General features: G+C 50.9%; 1 non-coding gene across 1 annotated transcript; it reads right to left on the reverse strand.

Annotated features, from left to right (window-relative positions):
• Positions 1-17,375: 17,375 nt before the first annotated feature.
• On the reverse strand, positions 17,376-17,492 carry LOC127490388 (U5 spliceosomal RNA). The gene has a single exon (XR_007918350.1). It is a non-coding gene; the product is annotated as a U5 spliceosomal RNA (small nuclear RNA).
• Positions 17,493-19,481: the final 1,989 nt, after the last annotated feature.

Here is a 19,481-nt window from a genome sequence, read left to right on the forward strand (position 1 = left end):
GTCAGCAGGAGACATCTATTAAAACCACAGTGCGATAGCATTTCAAAGCCAAGCACTCAGATGGCTAGAACTGAAAGCACTGATGGAGGCCAGTGCTGTGGCGCAGTGGGTTAAAGCCCCAGCATGCAGTGCCGGCATTCCATATGGGTGCCGGTTCATGTCCCGGCTGCTCCACTTCTGATCCAGCTCTCTGCTAATACGCCTGAGAGAGCAGTGGAGGATGACACAAGTGCTTGAGCTCCCGCACCCACGTAGGAGACCTGGAAGAGGTGGCTCCAGACTCCCGGCTTCAGATCGGCACAGCTCCAGCTGTTATGGCCATTTGGTGGCAGCCATGTCACAAATGAAAAACTTGGTCTCCAAGAGACCACTGGAGTCAGCACTATTGTGTGGGAGGCGGGCTGAGGGGTTCTGCAGACAGGAAGTCCAGGACAGGCTTCCTTGAGGGGAGGACCTTGGGTCAGCCTGAGAACACACCTGGCAGGTGCACGAGGCCAGGGCTGCTGCTGCTTGAAGGGCACCTCTCAAGTCATTCTGTGAAGGTTGTGCTGGGGGCTGGCACTGTGGCGTAGCAGGTAAAGCTGCCGCCTGCAGTGCCAGCATCCCACATGGGTGCCAATTCGAGTTCCGGCTGTTCCACTTCTGATCCAGCTCTCTGCTGTGACCTGGGAAAGTAGTAGAAGATGGCCCAAGTAGACAGCTTGGGCTCCTGCACCCACATTGGAGACCCGGAAGAAGCTCCTGGCTCCTGGCTTCGGATCAGCTCAGCTCTGGCCGTTGTGGTCAATTGGGGAGTGAACCAGAGGATGGAAGACCTTCTCTCTCTCTCTCTTTTTCTCTGCCTCTCCTCTCTCTGTGTAACTCTGACCTTCAAATAAATAAATATATCTTTAAAAAAAAAAAAAAAGGTTGTGCTGGCTCTCAGGGGCAGGAGGTGGGCAGGGAGAGGTGAAGGGCGGGGGCCTGGCCTTCCATTTATCCTCCCTTCTAACCTTTCCACTGCCCTGAAAGGCCAAGAACAATCAGCACTGTCGCATAGCTGAGGACAGGGAGGCTCGGGGAGCCTGAGGCGCCTGCCCATCGCCCCAGGTCACACGGGTAGCTGGTGGGATCTGAACCTGGCACACTCTGCTGCTCACGCCTACCAGAGAAGAAAGGGCTGTCCAGAGAGATCTGGTCACCTGGGACCACCAGAGGAACAAGGGCAAAGGGAGGGGGTAGGGGCAGGACCCTGGCTGCATGCGGTTGAGGAGGGCTGGGCATGAGGGAGGAGACGCCACTGGAGACCCCTTTCCTGCTTGTGGCGATGAAAAGGGGCTGATGTGTGGAATCGGTCTTTTGTGGTTGGAGAGACGGGCAAGCTTGTTGTCTGAGAAGGAGCCAGTGCAGGGGGAATCCTGGAGGAGACAGGGGACACCCTCTCTTGCTCTGAGCGCAGGTACCAGGGCGGGTGGGAGAAGCAAGGACGTCTGTGGGCACAGGCAGCTGGGGGAGCGGATCCCACGCCTCTGTTTTCCTGGTGGAGCCAATGATGAGGGCATCCACTGAGGTGCACAGGCCTTGGGGCCCAAGGGCACTTTGGTATGGGCCCTGTGAAGAATGAGAGCGAGGGGGACAGGAGAGAGGTCGCAGAGCAGCAGCCGGACCCCAGTCCCCTGCTGTGCTAGGACGGAGGGCTGGTGGCCGCATGTGAGCCCCGCACGCAGCTGTGCCCCAGGACCCACCAAACCCATCTACCCACTGATGCACCTGATGCATTTCCAACGAATCCCACAAAGCGGCCCCTGGAGCATCTCACCCTGAGGAAGGTGATCCCCACCTCCTCTGTGGCAAGGGCTCAGGAGCATGTGTGGTGACGTCACAGAACCAGGACTTAGAGTCTTTCTCCTAGAGTGGTGACCGACGAAAAGTCTAGGTCTAGATCTGGAAGGCCTGGGCTTGAATCCTCACTCCAGTATGTGCCAGCTGTGCGACTCTGAGTAAGTGGCCTAACCTCTCTGTGCTCCAGCTTCCTCGTGTGTGTAAGAGAGTTAATAATAGTGCCTATGTTATAGGTTTATTATGCGTTTATGTATATGAAACATTTTAGAACATTGCTGGATGTAATATAAATGCCCAAAAGTAGTGTTGTGGCTGTTATTGTTGTTGTCACTATTATTACAAGATCTTATCTGGTCTCGTCCTAACTGGTCTTGAAAGGGGCAGAAAAAGCCCTGGCGAAGGCTACAGTGGACCAGAAGCTCAGGAAGGCTCTCCAGGCACCTGTTTTTTCAAGCAGCAAACGTGGATCTTTTCTCCAGCAAGTGCTCTATTGCTTCTCTGGCAGAAATAGAGATGGAAAGGCTTAAACTCATTTCTAAGCACTGACCCTGTTGCCTGGGAAACCTGTAAGACGCTCACAGCCCAGCTAGTTCTGAGAAGCACTGAGAGCAACTGATCCTCCTCCCGGTTCCGTCAATCAGGGGTCTTACTGCTTGGCAGGTTCACATTCGAGGTTTTTTGGACTCTTCCAGGGTCAAGGGACAGGAGAACCAATAAGCTTTGTTATAGCAGAACAGGGTGTGCATTTCCCCCACAGAGCAGAAAAGTGGGCAGATGGGTTTGGTGGGTCCTGGGGCACAGCTGCGTGCGGGGCTCACATGCGGCCACCAGCCCTCCGTCCTTGCATGGTCTTGGCTTCTTCATGTTTCCTGTTGCCTCTTGTCAGCCAGGCTCTCTACACGGTGGTCCCCATAGCTGCCCACTTACATCCCATGGAGAGAGAGGACCCTTTCCTGGTCACTCCAGCAAATATTCCAGAAACCTCTCTGAACTGCACTGGTTGGGGCCACAGGTGGGGGATGTGATGGGGAGGAAATTCACCGATGGCCCAGCCAGGGTTGGGTTGCCACTGTTCAGGGAGAGAAACCAACAGGCGGGTGTGGTGGTCAGCACAGGTGTGCTTTTGCAGCAGAGAGAGCAGATTTTCAGAGAAAGTTCTCCTTTGCCCACCCCCTAAGAGCCATTGTCAAATAAGCCTCGCTCCCAGGAGCCCCGAGAGAGAAAAAACGCATTGCTGTTCCCGGGCTGTTAGCTGTGAAGACATGGGGCCTCCCCAGCCCTCTGGAACTCAGGCAGGTGTGAAGCTGATGTTGTCAGACCCCAGCAAAGCACCCTGGGCTTAACGCTATGCGGGCACCGGCCAGGTGCCCACAGCACCAGAGCCCCCTCCTGCAGCCGGAGCCGGCACTGCCCGTGTGCTCGGAAGACGGAAGTTCCAAAAAATTACCATCACCACCCCCAAGCCCCAGCGCAGCCCTCTACCGATGACAAATGCCACTGGGGTAGAAACAGCTCTTCGGGGCGACAAATCTGTGTGACGGCTCTGCAGTGCCACCCCGAGTTCCGCAGCAGGAGTAAGCTGCAGTTCCCTGGGGCACATCGCTGCCACCGACAGCCTGCCTTTCCCCACTTCCGAGCCTGGGGTCACCTCTTAAAGAAACTGCTTGCGCTGGGGTCTTGTATTCTGTCTCAGAGTCTCCTTCTGGGGAACCCAACGTTAAGATGGAATCCGCCTTCCTATAAGTGCGCGTACATCTGTGTGCACATAAAGATGTTTTTTTAAATTTGTAAAAATGTATTGGACAGAAACAGAAAGAGGGACAAATAGATTGAGAGAGCTCCCATCTGCTGGTTCATTCCCCAGAGGCCCACAGTGGCCAGCTCAGGGCCAGGACCAAAGCTGGACCCCATCCAGGTCTCCCTTGTGGGTGGCAGGGACTCAGCACTTGAGCCATCACCTGCTGCCTCCCAGGGGGCGCACCAGCAAGAAGCTGGAACCGGGAGCCAAGCCAGGACTCAGAGCCCGGCACTCTGATGTGGCCGTGTCCAGCAGCATCTACAGCGCGAAGCTGGACGCCACCCCCTTTCTTACTGGGAACAGAGGCCCTCCCTCTTTTGGGGTGCTTCTCTCCCTTCCCCCAAGAGCCATGTGGTCCAAAGGGAGCTGTCCCCCATGTGATTCTGCCAGCCTCAGTGACTGGCCTAGGAGCTGAGCAAATAATCTCAGAGGGCCCATCCGAATCTTCCCTGAGGAAATTTCCAACAGCAACGAAGGGGAAGGGGGCAGGGCCTCTCGTTCGTCAAGAAGTAGCTCACGTCTGTAAGAGGGGAGCTTGTGGTCCCAGACTCCTCGCTCTTCCCTGGTGACGCGCCAGCAGGCAGGGCCGCCCAGGAGGGTCCGCGGAAGCCCACCCACGCCGGTTCCAGTTCTGCCACATTCATCCTGGCACATGCACATGGCAGGCCCCACCACACTCATCCTGGCACACGCACGTGGCAGGCCCCGCCGACACCTGCTATATGTCTGTGACAGCACCAGTGTTTGGGACCAACAACCGCTTTGCTTACGAGAGAAGCGGCATCACTTGGGGAACTTTCCCTGCGGGCCCAGGGCCTGAGAGTAGCCAGAGCAGGGCCCTAAGGCCTACACTCTTCCCGCGGTCCACATGCCAGGACAGAGCTAATTACTGGGTGTGCATGACCGCCTTGGGTGCCATGACTGGGTGCAGCCATTTAAGACAAAAAAACAGCTGTGTGAATAAAAAAATCAGAAAGATAGACTCTCACTCCTGAAAATCCACCCAAAGGGAAAAATATACACACTCGGGGCGGGCATTTGGCCTAGCCATTAGGATGCCGGCTAGGATGCCCACGTCTAACACTGGAGTGCCTGATTCAACTCCCAGCTCTGGCTCCTGATTCCAGCTCGCAGCTGATGCAGACCCTAGGAAGCAGCCGTGATGGCTCAAGTAGTTGGGTCCCTGCCACCCAGGTGGGAGACCTGGATTGGGTTCCAGACCCACAGCAGGCATCTGGGGAGTGAACCAGTGCGTGGGAGCTTTGTCATCTGTCTGCCTCTCGAGTAAGATAAAATGTTGTACACACAAGGAGCTCATCACAATGATATAAATGAGAAAAGAGCTTTCCAGGGGAGAAACCCCTTTACCTAAGAGTACGTTCTGCACTCTCTCGGACCTTACATGTTGGGCGAGTTCACTGTCTGAGATGGGGGAGATGTGTACGGACATCAGATGGGAGACGGCAGAGGCTGCGGGCAGGGCTGGAGCAAGGCAAGCCACACCCCAGGAGGGAATCTTCGACCACCCCTCAAGTCTTCACTGGGGAAGTAAACCTTTCAAGTGAAATCTAGTAAGCTGCACAAACCAGGGGGAACTGTGTGACGTATTTTTACAAAGCATACACAGCTCAGATCCAGCATTCTGACAGCTGTCCCCGTGGCTGCCTGCGGCCTGTTTCACAGTTTTACATACAGGAACCACAGACTTTGTAGTTTCTTGTGCCTAACGTCTTCACTCACATTACGACCAGGAGCTGCAGCCACGCCACGTGTGACAAGAGTTTGTTCTTTTTTATTGCTGTATTCCACCCAGGACTATGCTATAATTGGTTCACATATGCTTCGTTTCATTTACTCCTTTCCTAGTTTGATGCGAATAGACAAGAAGCATTTTTTAAGCATGGAGGTAGAGAGAAGTTTGAGGAAATCTATTAGGAACGCACAGAATTGTAGGTGTGTTTTGTAATATCAGCCTTGAACTAGAGTTTTGGCAAAACTTTCTCTCCTCAAAGAGAAGAGAGGGCTCTGGAAACAAGGACTATGGCAGGTTCTGCTACACATTTGACTTTATTTCAGTTAACGCTTCAAACAGGAGCAGGTGTTTGACTTAGCAGCTAAGACACTGGTTGGAACACCTACATCGCATTAGGGTTCGAATCCTGCCTCTAATCCCTGTTACAGCTTCTGCTAATGTGCACCCTGTGTGGGGGGCAGTGGTGATGGCTCAAGTACTTGGATTCCTGCTACCCTTGCGGGAGACCTGGATCGAGTTTCTAGCTAATGTGAGCATTTGGGAGATAAACCAGCAGATAGGAGGTGTTTCTCTCTTTCTCTTTCTCTCTCTCCCCCTGCTTTTCAAATAAATAAATCAATACACGACTTTGTAAAAGCCCTTTTTTTAAAAAAAAAGATTATTCATTAATTTATGTTGGAGGCACAATTACAGAGAGGGAGAGCCAGAGAGAGAGAAAAGTCCTCCATTCGCTGGTTCACTGCCCAAATAGCTACAACGGCCAGAGCTGCGTTGATCCGAAACCCAGAGCCAGGAGCCAGGAGCCTCCTCCAGGTATCCCACATGGGCACAGGGGCCCAAGCACCTGGGCCATCTTCTTCCACCTTCTCAGGCCACAGAGAGCTGGATTAGAAGAGGAGCCACCAGGATATGAACCAACGCATACATGGGAAGCTGGTGCCGCAGGCAGAGGCCCAGCCCAACATGCCACAGTGCTGGCCCCTATAAAAGTCTTTATAGCAACATCTTTACATATTATTGGCCTCGTTTAAAAGATGAGGAAACTGAGGCACTGTGTAATTGTATTTCTGCATATGTGGAAATATAGAACTACCGGGATGGCATCGTGGCACAGTGGGTGAATCTGCCACTTAGGATACACACACCCTGTATCAGAGAGGTAATTCAAGTTCCAGCTCCGCTGCTTCGGACCAGCTCCCTACTAATGTGCCTGGGAAGCAGCAGGTGGCTCAAATACTTGAGTTCCTGCCACACATGTGGGAGATGTGGGTAGAATTCCTGGCTCCTGGCTCCAGCCTAGCCTAGCCCTGGCTGTTGTGGCCACCTGAGTCAGTGGATGGAAGATTGATTTTTTTTTCTTTACTTTGCTTTCTTTCTCTTCCACTATGCCTTTCAAATAAATAAATAATTTTTAATAAAATAATCAATCAAATAAACACTATTTTATATTATTTAATAAACATATTATTAAATATTAATAAAGTAATATTTTAATAATAAAAAGAAATGCAAAACTATAATTAGAAGTGAAACATCGAGTACCTTTGTAGATAAGCTTGCTAATTATGGGTACAAAGACAAGAAGCAGTGGGTATATAAAAGAAACAAAAAGTTCAGTTAAGGATTAGTGAGATTATAGAGGCTTGAAAATTTCTTTCATTACTATATTGATTTTTCAATTAAAACTGCTTTGAATAACACTTTGAATTATTTGCACCTCCCAAAACATCATGTTCCAACCTTGTAACTGGCACTCCGACACTCTCTTTCTCTCTCTCCCTCTCCCTTTCTCTCTCTCCCTCTCCCTCCCTCTCTCCCTCTCTCCCTCCCTCTCTCCCTCCCTCTCTCCTTCCCTCTGTCCCTCGATCCCTCTCTCTCCCCAGCCCTCAGATCAGATCAGATTGCCTATCTAGTTTTTCCGGTGACCTTACATTCTCCAAACACACACACACCCAGTTTTGTGAGGTGAGGCCTTTTTGGAGCATCAGCTCTTTGCTTAGAAAAACTTGCTCTGGTCTGCTAGTTTTCTGCTTTACACTCTTAAAAATTACTGGAGCATTTATGATTCTACATAAATAAAAACATTGCCGCCTTGTTGTCATGGAGACGGGCCCCTCCCCATCCGTGGCCTGTGAGTCCGGTTTGAGCAGCTTTGCTCAGGAGTCTTCACAAAGAGACAGAAATGGCCCCTGGGCCGGTCCAAGCCCGAGGCCGAGCCCTGGATGCGGCTGGGCGCTGGCGGGCAGATCTCTCTTCCAGAGTGACCGCCTGCTGTAGGGTGACACGCGCTGGTGCAGCTGGTGCAGCAAAGACCCGGCATGGTGGAGGCCTTCTGTAAGCAGGAAGCTGATTTCCTTCTCCCCTTGCGCTCTAGGACTGGTAAGGGGTTCTGTCATCTGGAGACCCAGGTTCCTCCTGTTTCTTTGATTTGCTAAATTCAGGGCATTCGCTTTGTCCAGGACAGCTCACCTTGTTCATACCCCAGCCACACGGATGGGTGGAGGAGCACAGAGGCCATGCCCCACCCCTTCACACCCTGTCGGCTCTCGCCGCTGGCACTGGAGGGAGGGCACAGGAACACGGCCAGGGTAGAGGGTCAGTGTGTGGACTCCTGGGCCAGACCACCTGAGTTTGCATCCTGGCTCTACCCCTTCCTAGCTAGTCAACTTTGGGCAAATTATACATCTACTCCATGCTTCAATTTCATTATCTGTAAAATGGGGGCATTTACGGTAAGAACAGTGATCTCCCTTCCACCTGGATTGTGAGGCTTATTGAGTTTTTATGTACAAAGTGCACCATGTCATACCACGGGTGTTTAGTACATGTTACCTAGTGTAATTGCCATAGAAGCTCTCACTGCGATATGAGGTGGTGGTGGCAGTAATGGTGGTGATGGTGATGTGAGAGTGGTGGTGGTGTTAGGGACTGGGGTGGCACGGTGATGATGGGGGGCATGAGGGTGGTGGCAGTGATGGAGGTGTTAGTAGTAGCAGCAGTATTGTGGTAGTAGCCTGATGGTGTGACAACTATAGAGCACATGAAGACTGGGTCAGAGCACACTGAGAGCTCCTATCTTCCTGATGCATGACCTTGCACTTGAAAGTTAGCTCCACGGGGGTACCCAGCATACCCTGGAGATGTCCACTCATGAGGACTCTCACTTGATAGTAGTGGATCCCAGCATGGAGCCAAGCCAGGGCCGATGGCATCTGTTCTGGGCAACATGACCTTGAGCTGAGCCAAGTGAAATCGTGTCACGGCCAATGAAGATGTCACTTCCCACTCTGGGGAGAGATGCAAAGATACCCAGGTCAGGAGCCATAGCCATGCCATGTGTCCACCCAAGTCACAGACACAGATGAACAGGACCTGGGCTTGCACCAGTTTCTAAGGGAGCTTCCAACCTGGGAGAACAGTTCTCTGTAGCAGAAGTGGGAAGGAGATGGCGTTGGAATGAAACATTTCAACCCTTTCTCATAGTAATAAATGAATCAGTGCTAAAACCCTCCTGCCTCCTCCAGAAATTTAGACTGAATATTGCAGGCCTGTAGGCCGTGCGTGATTGTCTCATTTTCATCCTGCGTCCCTATGTTCCCTGTATCCCGAGGTCCTCACAGATGCACGGCCTTAAATGCTCACTCTAGATTTGCAACAGGGGTCAAGGGCACGTTGGCAGACATCTATCATATCTTGGCTCAGAGCCCTTGGCCCCCTTTATGCTGTGGCCACGGCTGCAACAAGCTGTGTGTTGGTGTCGCCTGGCAGCCTCTTCCCTCAGCTGCTCCTGCATCTGGTGCTTCTACCCCAGCACTTCCCGCCTCTGCAGAATGGGAGGCTGGGGAGCCCACCCAGCTGCTGGAGCGAACACAAGCCTGGGAGTGGAAGGGAGTAAACACCCTGCGGCCGTCACAGACCAGGGGTGAGGGTGGATGAAGCCCCCTGCCCCAAGCCTCAGCTGCCTTCTACCTGGGTCCTCAGAAGGTCCCAGGGGGCGTTCAGCTGCCCACAGAGGTGACGCTCCCGCAAGTACCCTGGGATCGGCTTTCCCTCCTTTCTCATTTCATCACCAAGTCCCTCCACTCTGACTCCTTAATTCACTTCCTGAAATAACACAACTTGCACGAGCGACCTCTGTTAAAGATCTCCGGCTTTGCCCTTTGGAGGAAGCCTAGGCAGGACAGGTATGCGGCACAGAGTAAGCGTCCCGGGGAGAGGACAGGGGTGCAAGGTGGCGTGACGCGCTCCTGTTCTTCCTCGCTGCTTTCTGTAGCAGCTGGGGGCTGAGTGGCTCTGAGCGGGGAGCCAGAAAGGGAGATGAGTGATCGCACCTGTTTCATGGCTATAAACAACCTCAGTACTGAGGATTCCCAAATTTATAAGTCCAGCCTTCACCTCCCGCAAGCTCCAGACTCTTACATCCCAGTTCCATCAACTGAGCTTGCTTCGCATCTCCATCTGGATAAACACGACAGGAGAGCTTTGGCAGTGGCTACGTCACCACTTGGGATGCCTGCAACCCACAGTACAGTGCCTGGCGTGAGTCCCCCGCTCTCCATCCAGCTTCCTGCTAATGTGCAGCCTGAAGGCAACAGGTGACGGTTCAACTGTCTGAATCCATACCACCCAAGTGGGAGACCCAGATCTCGTTTTATACTGCTGGTTTAGTCCTTGCTACTGAAGACATTTGGGAACTGAATCAACGGATGGAAAGTGGAAGGGCTCGCGCTCTCTCTCTGCCTTTCAAATAAAAATGAGAACACATGAACATTTTTGAAACATGGTCAAAACAAAGTCCTCATCCTGCTGCCCCCAGTGTGTGTGTGCCTCCCTCCGTCGTCCCATTCCTAGTCCACAGCTGCACGGTTTGTCCATCGCCTAGGCCAGGAACCTAAGGGTCATCCTTTATTCCCCTCTCCCCTTTGCCCCTCTGCACCCAAGCCATCAGCAAGGCTCTTGGATTCTGCTTTCTAAATCTCATAGTTCATGGATTCTAAGACACACTTTGCCCCTAGATAACATCGATGGCTTCCAAGTGCTTCTTGCAATTGATGGCGTTTGATTCATGGTGTTTCCTCCCCTAGAGATATCAGACCATCCAGGCCATCTCCTCCCCTAACATTCTGGCCCAGGCCAGCCCCTGTGGCTGCTATTCCTGGTTTTGCTGTTGAGCTGCCTCAGTTTATTCAGGCACAGCGGCCAGAGAGCTCCTCCCAGGTCAGCACATCTCACTGTCTAGCTCAAAAGACTTTCACTGCTTCCCATTACGCTCACAGTAAACCCCATATCTTCCCCTCTAAGATGCGGCACCTCATCGACCAGTGTCCCTCAGCCCCTTACTTGTCATGCTCTAGCTGCACTCTGGAAATTTCTCTACAGTTCTCAGAACAAGTCAAGCACAGGCCCGGCACAGGGTCTTTGTACAGCTGTTCCCTCTGTGTGGAAACCCCTTCCTCCCAGAGGAAGGGACCTCCTTCCTTTGATTCATGTCTGTTCAGAGAGGGCTTCTCTGCCCACTCCTGCTAAACAGTCTCCATGGCCTCACTGATTGTCTCTACAGAACTTATCAAGTCATGGGATGTATTTACTGTCAGCTGCTTCTCTTCTGTCTCCCCCAGTACTATGTAGGTTCCTTGAGAGCAGGGACCCTGCTGGTGCCCCTAGTCACTGACATATTTTAGGTCCTCTGTATATATTATTGAATGGGCAAGTCAATGAATGGAAATTCAAGGTGCTAGTGAGAGCGTGGATAATACCGTGCCCAGAGGCTGCCCCGCTCCTGGTTGCCCACTGTTGTGCAGGAAGAAGGAGCCATTGTCTCAGCCGCCCCTGCTGGGTGGGGGTTGTTTCAATTTGGCTCTGAGGTCAGGCTTGGTGACTTATCTATTTATTCATCCCCACCTCATTCCACAAAGGATTAGATGTGGCTCACAGGAAGTACACAGTGCATTAGTGAAATATGAATACAGACGAGGCGAAGGATCAATTAGAGTAGGTTGTCCAGGCTTCAGGGTCTCATACTCCTGAGATATTTGAGTGGTAAATATATCTCTAAGGTTACTTATGGCAAAAAGCAAAAGACACCAAACCCCTAAGAAACTAGATGAGGATGCAGAAAGGAAGGTGGGCCTATGGCTGGTGGGATGGATGTAGGTTGCTGTGGATCTCTATGGAGAGCTGGGTGGATGAACCCTGTCTTACATTTTCTTTTGGCCAATATTTTGCTGGTGCAGAGAAAGAGAGGACCGGGAAAGAGGACCCACTCTGAGAACTCATCTCCATGAAGGCCACACCACCTGTTGTGCCCAGCTCTCCACAGTGGGCCTCATCAAAGCCAGTTGATGGACCCACCTTGAGAACCCAACCCTGTCGTCCATCTCTTACCTTCTTCCTATTAGAGACGCATCACCCACATTCCCCTTCCTAGGAATGATAAGGTGGAGACACTGCAAACAGCTCAGTTTGGGTTTATTCCTTGGCATTTGCAGGTCTGACCTCAGCTTCAGCTGCAGCTGAGCTTCCCTTCCCAACCTCCAGTTGGGTCATTGGTTTGGAACGGGGCAAACCGTCTGAGCCCAATTCATTTTGCGAACTTCGTTCATTATAGAAGGCCATTGTTCCAGGAGCTGAAGTGGCATATCAGGACACGTCTATTTGGCAGCCAATCATCAGGCAGTTGGGACTGAACCTTGTTTACCAGGTTCTGACTGGGCTGGGTTGCCTCTCCCTTAACACGAACACTGCACCAAAGGATGGACAAGCCAAGAGAATCCCAGCCTCTCCTCCCTACCCACTCCCCCACCCCAGCCAAGCTCAGCAATTCTTTCCTAGCGAGGCATACTATACCAGTTTGAACTCTACATTGGCAGCTACTCTTATTTCACAGAAATTCCGAGAACTAAGTAAAACAAATAGGAGTGGGGTTAGGTGAAGGCCTCCCACTACAGCCCTGAGGCACCTTAGAACACAGTTTAAAGTTGCAGGCAGTGGAAACAACCCGAACTCCATCATCAGGAGAACAGATAAACTATTCATCCTTACGATGATGGATTATAAAAAATACACTCAGCAACAAAGAAGAACGAACTATTGATATCCATCACAACACAGATGTATCCCTAAACAATGCAGTGCAAACAGCCAGCTATAAAGGAGTAAATAGTGTAGAATTCCATTAAAATGAAATTTTGAACCCTGAAAAACCAACCCATGGTGGTAGAAATGAGAACAGTGTGAGGCAGGTGTTTGGCAGAGCAGTAAGCTGCCTGGGATGCCTGGGTCACAGATCAGAGTGCCTGGGTTCAAGTCCCAGCTCTGCTCCCAGTTCTAGCTTCCTGCTCTTGTGCAGCCCGGGAGGCAGAAAGCCACGTCTGAAGTACGTGAGTCACTGTCACCCACATGGGAGTCCTTGCTTTGGCCTGGCCCAACTCCAGCTGTTGCAGTCATTTTGGAAGTAAACCAGAGGATGGGAGTTAGTACCACCCCACCTTCCTCCTTTCTACCTTAAAATAGAATAATAAAGCACGAAAAGAAATAAGCTCAGTGGTAGCCCGTGGGCCTGGGTGTAACTGGAGGGCACAGTGGAAACAGTTCTTGTCTTGTTTAGGTGGTGGGGACACAGCTGTATGTATCTCTTCAAACTCATCAGATAGAACATTTTGATCTATACATGTTACCTGATGTGAATTTCACTTTTCAGAAAAATAGAAACACAATCAATAAGCAACTATGGACCTCAGGTGTTAGTTAGTTATGATGTACTATTTATTTTAAAACAGACTTGGAACATATCTTGCTGTGCAAATACTTGTATGGATAAGAGTATACAAGAATAGTCAGAGTTGGGCCTGGCACCGTGGCAGAGCAGGTTAAGCTGCTGCCTGCAGTGCCAGCATCCCATATGGGTGCCAGTTCAAGTCTCTGCTGCTACATTTCCAATTCAGCTCCCTGCTAATGTGCCTAGGAAAGCAGCAGCAGATGACCCAAGTGTTTGAGTCTCTGCACCCACATGAGAGCCCAGCGTGAAGCTCCTGGCTCCTGGCTCCAGTCGGGTCTAGCCCTGGACATTGTGGCCATTTGCAGAGTGAACAAGCAGATGGAGGATCCCTCTCTCTCTGTTTCTCTCTCTCTCTGTAACTCTGCCTTACAATTAAATAAAATCTTAAAAAAAAAACAGTCATAGCACGTAGGGCTTTTAAAAATCGCCTAACTAAATGTGTAGAGTTGTAAAAGGAAATCAAACTTGTGATTCTCAAATAGAGTGGAATTGCCGGACCTCAGCCCCTTATCCTCCAATCGCTTCTGTCTGCTCCACAGCGTCTTCCAAGAATTTCTGGAAATCCTTAAAAAGGCACAACCATTCTGTGACTATCACTGAGAAAAATCCATGGGATTTCCTTCTCCCTCTGGCAACTCCCGGGTATGGGCCCTACCCTCCAACAGAGAGGGGAAAACTACTACATGTCCAATGCCACCCTCTGTAGGCCCTGCCATGGGGCCTCCTCCCAGAGGTGCTCAGTCCTAGCAGAGCCTGGGAAACCTTAGATCCAGTCGAGTGGCTTCGCCCCTCACGTGACTGCTCTGCAGAACTGCTTTTCTGCACATCTGGGGTGGCTCCCTGGAACTGGGGCCAGGCCTCGCTGCCAGGACGGAGACTTGGCGAGTGGATGGCACTCCTTGGCTGCTGCAGTGCCCACGGGAGACTGGGCAACTGGAATGTTGTGGTCATGCTGATCTAGTGATTCTCACTCATCATGGACGAAAGCTCTGGGCAATCCACCATTCACTGCAGGCTTGGGCTGGAGCCGTGTGTCAGCTCCCATCCTGTGTGTGCCCAGTGCAGTGCCACTTGTAACATGTAAAAAGGGATGCGACAGGAGTGGCAGTGGGCTTCCTCTACCTCACACACACGCCCCCATCACTGACAGCCAGGACCGCCACCCCACCCCTTCTACATGCTCCGGACCTGTCTCCTGGAGAGCCAAGGGGTCAATGATCCTCAAGGCCACCAAGCCTTTCCAATTGTTGGTGTTGTGCCTTTCAGGCCAAAAAAATTATCTGACAGGAAGATACAGTGAGAGAGAGAGAGAGAGAGAGAGAGCAAGAACTCTAGCTTCCATCTGCTGGTTCACTCCTCCAAATGCCTACAACAGCTATGACTGGGCCAGGCTGAAGCCAAGAGCTGGGAACTCCATCCAGATCTCCCCCAGGGTGGCAGTTACTTGAGTCAATTACTCGAGCCATCATCACCTTCACCTCCTAGGGTGATGGATTCAGGAGCCAGAGCAGGGAGTTGAATCCAGGCACCCTGACGTGGAATGCTGGTTTCTCAACCAGCGTCTTAATTGCTAGGCTAAACACCTATCTCTGATCCTCGTTTTTTTTTTTTTTTTTAATTTATTTATTTGAAAGTCAGGATTACAAAGAGATCTTCCATCTGCTGGTCCACTCCCTAAGTGGCCACAACCGCCAGGGCAGGGCTGATCCAAAGCCAGGAGCCAAGAGCTTCATTCTGATCTCCCAAGTAGGTGAGGGGCCCAAGCACTTGAGCCATCTCCGGCTGCTTTCCCGGATCATTAGCAGGGAGCTGGATGGGAAGTGAAACAGCCAGGACTTGAACCAATGCCCATTGTGGATTCCAGCATCATAGGAGGAGGCAGCCTTACCAACTATGCCACAGTGCCAGCTGCTAAACCTCATTTGTATAAAGGTAGCCTGTTTTAGGTGTCCATCGAAAAGATTCTTCACCCCAACGTCACATGCCACAGAGGCTGTCCCTGATGTGTGACAGTCTAGAAACTGCTGGCTACTCCCTTCCTCACAAAATAGCCCATTCCACAGGGCCGGCTCCGCAACGGGCAGGGCAGTCTAAGCCTGGGGCGTCCTGTGTGCCTCCCACCTGCTCCCCACTCTCATCTGCCATTGCTGTGCAGGGTAAGTGCCCCTTCCTCTGACAAATCTGTAAGGTGGCCGCCACAGCCTCCTGTTTGTTTGTTTCAGCCTAGACGTCTTAGTTCCTTCTGCTGTTCCTACTCTGATCCGCTATTCTCACCCTTAGCACCCTAATTGTGTTCCGCTGGACACGTTGGCTTTGTCAGAGCCCATCTATGGTGAACGTTGCCCATCAGCTAGGTCAGCAGATAGTTGCAATCCTTTCTCTCGGGCCATCTCCAAAGTAAAAAGTAGAAAACCGAACACCTCCTTTCCCAATCTTCCCTGTAACTGGGGTTAGCCACGGGACCCAGGTCTAACCATTGACACGTAAGCAGGGACCCAATGGGGGACTTGTGGGAAAGTTCTTTTTTTTGTACATTTTTTAAAAAAAATTATTTATTTTCGGGGTGGGGAAAATAAAGAGACATATTCCATCTGCTGGTTCACATCCCAGGTGGCCACAATAACCAGGGCTGGGCCAGGCTGAAGCAGGAGCCAGGAGCTTCTTTCAAGTCTTCCGCATGGGTGCAGGGGCACAAACACCTGGGCCATCTTCTGCTGCTTTCCCAGGCTATTAGCAGGGATTGGAAGTGCAGCAGCCTGGACTTGCTGGCATTGCAGGTGGTGGCTTAACCCATTACACCACAACACCAACCCCTAGGAAAGTTCTTGCTTTTTAAATTGAAGTGATAGATGCTAGTAACATGGTCATTTCACCCTTTCTTGCTCTCTAGAAAGTAGATTTGATGGGGCAGCTATCTCATGAGTATGAGGGAAAGAGAAAAAATAGCCTGCTTTTGACCAGAAGCCTTACAGACAACACAAAGGGTAGGTTAACACATATTTTGTGTGACATATGTATTACATATGGTGAAAGACACATGAGAACTGCAAGAGAACACTTCTTAGTGCAATACACAATTTACTGGAGAGAAGAATGCTCACTTGGAGACTGATCGCATCTCATGGCAGTTCAAGTAGTGCTTGAGCTCACCCAGCAGCAACAGGAGGTGGCTACAGACCCAGTCCAGTTGTACAGTAGGGGCTGCAGTGAATTTTAGGCAGTGATGTCTTACTACTGCATCGTTATGCTTGTTTATGCTTCTCACATGGCATCATGTTTAGTCTGTGTATGTGTGAGTTTTGATAATTTTTATAATAGGTTTATGAACATTCTATGGCAATAGATGTTAAAATAGACTTCTATGTATATACATTTTATGCATCTATGATGCGCCTAATTTTTTCTTAATTCTTTCATCATTTCTAGGCTGTGTGCTTTGTGAGTTTTTTTTTTTTCAAATTGTTGCAAATCTCCTCCCCAAAATCCATATATAAGTGTACCTTCATAGTTCAAACCCAAGTTCTTCAAGGGTCAGTCAAACCTAAATGAAACAGACCAGTCCCTGCTTTCCCTCATAATCTAACGCAACTGACTATTCCTACATTTCAGCAACACAAGGGAATCTCAAAACATTCATGGAAAAATGGAGTTAAAAGATAAGTTTATCTTGTGATAAACTTTTTTTCTAAGTATGCATATTTTTATGAACTTTTTGAAGACCCCTCATATATTATCACTGTATATTATTCATATAGATACTGAGTCTGTGACCAAGTAAAATCCCGGACTTGTGTTGATGTTTGGTACAGCAGGTTAAGCCACTGTCTGAGACACCTGCATCCCACATGGGCGTGCTGGGGTTTGAGTCCCATCTGTGCTCTCCATTCCAGCATCCTGCTAATGCACGCCCTGCAACAGCACGTGATGTCTCAAGCAGTTGGGTCCCTGCCACCCAAGTGGGAGACCCAGCTTCATCCTAGGCTCTTGACTTCTGCCTGGCCCAAGCCTGGCTGCTGCAGGCATTTGGGGATTGATCCAGTGGATAGAAGATGTGTGTGTGTGTGTGTGTGTGTACGTCTTTTTCAAATAACTAAAACAATACTTTCTTAAAACAAACAAAACAACTTCCTTGCACCTAAACTTCTTGAAAGGAGGTCTAAATTTGATTGCAAGAGTGGGGCTTCACCTTACGAACTTGAAAATTAACACATATTTTGGCAAAGAATCTCAAATTTGAAGAATAGTTGCAAGAACATTAGTGTTCTACCCTGAAACAACTGAGCTTACGTTTATCTTTAGTAAAAGGCGAAAGATTTATACGATCTGAAGAGAAACCAGAGTATTGAGCTTATGTTTAGAACACGGTGCACCACCTCCCCTGACTGCTTAATTGGCTGTTTCCTACGTAATAACCATAAGCAACCACTGAGGTCAGTCAGTCACTGTAATGCTGCCTGTAACTCTTAGACCTTAATGTCCCAGAGATGTTCTGGGCAGGAAAGCACTCAGGCCAGGACCAGCACTGCATGGAGCCACCAAGTCCCTTTAGTTTCCTCCACCTTCTTCACTTGCACGATGCTGACATGGTGGGAAATCGCAGGTTTGGTAGAATTCAGGTTGACTTCACATCCCCACACCGAGAGATCCAGGTTTTACCCCTTGCGAAGTCACACAGGATAGCAATGACATTTGCTCTGGCCATTGCACCTTACCGGGTGGCAAGTGATTTGTTTGTCTCGTTCCTGGTGACATCCACCTGCATTACTGGATCGAGGGGTGTCTACCAGCCTCTGTTGTAAATTGTCCCATCTCCCTTGGTGATTCACAAGCATTGTGTGGGGAGGACTCTGTGGCTGTGTGAGTAACCTGATTTGCGTAATTCCATGTATTCATTTATTCCTATCAGTATGAACTCAAAGATTCTTATCTTATTAAAGATTATAAACCATTATTATCACTACTTTGTTGCTCCAATTGTCCCAGACATGTGCAGTGGGAGGCCCCTAAAGCAGGCTGTGTCCTTTTCACTGTCCCTGTTGTTCTTTGATCTCTACCTGGCTCTCGGGCACAAGATATTCCAGGTCTTGTACTTTCTCTGCTCCAGGCCTCGAATGGGCTATTTTCCTGAGTACCCTGTTTCCTTTTATTGGTGAACGGTATTTCTGAGTACAAACCAAGGTCAGGGTCTGTCTGAGCCCTGCCTCTCATCCCACTAAGCTAACACTACACATGAGCGGGCAGGGGCTTGGTCGTGACCTTGGCAGTGCCCCCGACCCAGGGTACACAATGCTTCTGGTCACATTGAGGACGAGCAGCTCCAGGTGAAGCCTGGGGTTGCAGGTGGGCCCTACTTGGAAGGCCACACTGGCTCCAAATCCCCTATCCTGCCTCCACCTCTCAGGTGGACCCAGGGAAGCGAGCCCAGCAGGGGACTTCCGAGTTCAATCTGAGGCACTCCAGCAACACGAGGCAAACAGCGGAGGGGAGAAGCAGCAGAGAGAAGGGCGAGAGAAGGAGCAGAGACTCGGAGAGAGACGTGCAAGGGGAGCCCAGCAGGCCATCTACCCCAGCAGGTGCTCCCCAGATGCCACAGGGCGGGGCACTGCCCCCACGGGGAGGCTTCAGTCACCTCTCAGCCCCGTGGAGGAGACCCCGTGCTGCGAACCAAGGGAAGAGTGAGGGGCCAGGGAGCCAGGCCCAGCCCCGCGGCCCACCTGCCATTTCCTAAGCTTTCAGCAGGGGCAGACCAAGGACCGGACCACCTCTGTGACTCTCCCAGGGTGGGGCTTTGTGAGACACCATCTTGCTGGCCACCGTGGGAAGAAAAGCAGGGAGCCCAGGCCGAGTGGGTGACAAGCTAGCTTGGCCGGCTCTGTGTACGGTGGCTGGGGCTGCGTGCACCGAGGGCGTGAGCTCAACAAGGCCCGTGGGTGTTATCTTCTCAAGGGCAGGGACAGGCCGGGGGCCTCTGCTCCTGCCACGCTGCCCTCTGACCCAGGGGAAAGGTGCTGCCTTGAGAGGATGGGCAAAGGTGAGAGCCCGTTCAGGCCGAAGAAGCTGAGAAGCTGGCCTGGCAAGCCTGCGCATATGGGGAAAGGCTGCCCCTGCTGGGCCCACAGCCCAGTGATGTCTTTGTGCAGATTTTTAAAAGGCACAGGTTACAGTCCCTCACCAGCACACGCAACACACAGCCTAGGAAGTAGAGCTCTAGTGAATTTCAGCTTTGGCACATGCCCTCAACGGGGCATATTTGTGCAGTGTACAATCCACACAACTGTCCACAGTGGCCCTAAGGGTGGATTGTGTTATTGCTGAGAGAATCACCAACCTTG

This window comes from Oryctolagus cuniculus, chromosome 2 (genome assembly GCF_964237555.1).
Source record: "Oryctolagus cuniculus chromosome 2, mOryCun1.1, whole genome shotgun sequence".
In the NCBI taxonomy this organism is placed as follows: domain Eukaryota; kingdom Metazoa; phylum Chordata; class Mammalia; order Lagomorpha; family Leporidae; genus Oryctolagus; species Oryctolagus cuniculus.